Genomic DNA, 1,300 nt, shown 5'->3' with positions numbered 1-1,300 from the left:
GGCTAAAGGATTATATCATTAACGCCAGGTTCAAGTTTTTTTTTCACAGAGTTTATCGCCAGTCACTCACGAGGTTCCCGCGCCCAGCACTTGCACCCACACGTCCTAACAGTATCACGTCCGATGGTGGACTGGTGGGCTCTGGGGACCGCCCTACGCGCCTCCCTGCCCTCGCTTGCTCCCTGCTCCGGCCAAACGTAACGCCGGAAAGTTTCGCTCACAACAATACTTCATTTTCTTTTTCTGTACATTTCGGTGCTTATTTTGTAATTTATTTTTAAGGTGATCTTAAGGCAGACTATTTAGTTGCCAGGAGAAACGGAATTTGCTATGGAATGAATGTTAATTGGGTTTCTAATCTACCCGAGTAACCGACCCGGCTATTCTTGAGTGATGAAAACGGACGAAAACGAGGTACTTTTCCCGCTCACTTTCGAGGCTCGCGGAGTGAGTCACCGCCGAGGTTCCTGGAATTTCCTGTGGCTCACGGCGCTCGTTTTCTGTTTGCCGAGATGAAAGAGGAAGGAAGGAGCTGTGACGTCACACTCCAGGGCAATTGTGGAGCGTTAAGAGCGATAGCGAATGCCGTCGCTGTGCTTCAAGTGCCCATTGTTGCTATGTATTGGCCAAGTGAATTATGACAACCTCGCATGCGACAGAGTGAATACCGTATTTTCTTGAATGTATTTCCGGCTTTAAAAAAACTGTTTTCGAGTTGAAATGCCAAGAGAAGTGTTTACAGATGCCGTTGCTCTTTCGTCTGTCTGTTTGTTTATTTTTTTTATCTGTGGATTTGTCTATATCATTTTTCGTCGGAGCGTTAATTTTCGTAACGTTTTCATCCATGCGATCCGTGCTTACGAATACGAACAGAAGTTTCGTCGTTTTTTCCCCTGAAGACGATGGAGACATGAAGCAAAAGCAGATTCTCTCGTGTGCTGTCTTGATCGGTCGAACCAGCTCCGTCAATATTATCCGAGATCCCTGTGTTTATTTACAGTTCCTTGGTTGATTTAACACTTAATTGAGACGTTAAATTCTCGAAGAATTATTACGAAGCCTTTGCTGTTGCCTTCTTCAATATTCACGTGTTTGCATGCTTGACCCGCCGTGCCATCACATGAGACAGTCTGCAGTGCTTCTTTTGTCATGCAATGAGTGACCTTCGTGCATGGGCCGGCTGGAGGAAGCACAGAAGGCCCTTGTTCCTTTTGGAGCTGCATGGCATGTCGCCGGCACTCGCTCTCGTGTTTTTTAAGTTCCTAGTTCTTTCGGTTGCGCTTGCTTGCTTGCTTTCTAT

At 46.3% G+C, this 1,300-nt stretch overlaps 1 protein-coding gene across 3 annotated transcripts in view; it reads left to right on the top strand.

The window, feature by feature from the left end:
- Positions 1-1,300, top strand: part of LOC119581901 (vacuolar-sorting protein SNF8-like) — a 43,000-nt gene that overhangs the window by 18,380 nt on the left and 23,320 nt on the right. The window lies entirely within an intron of this gene.

This window comes from Penaeus monodon, chromosome 15 (genome assembly GCF_015228065.2).
Source record: "Penaeus monodon isolate SGIC_2016 chromosome 15, NSTDA_Pmon_1, whole genome shotgun sequence".
Taxonomy (NCBI): Eukaryota; Metazoa; Arthropoda; class Malacostraca; order Decapoda; family Penaeidae; genus Penaeus; species Penaeus monodon.
The sequence above is the reverse complement of the archived record's forward strand: the minus strand, read 5'-3'. Positions and strand labels throughout refer to the sequence as shown.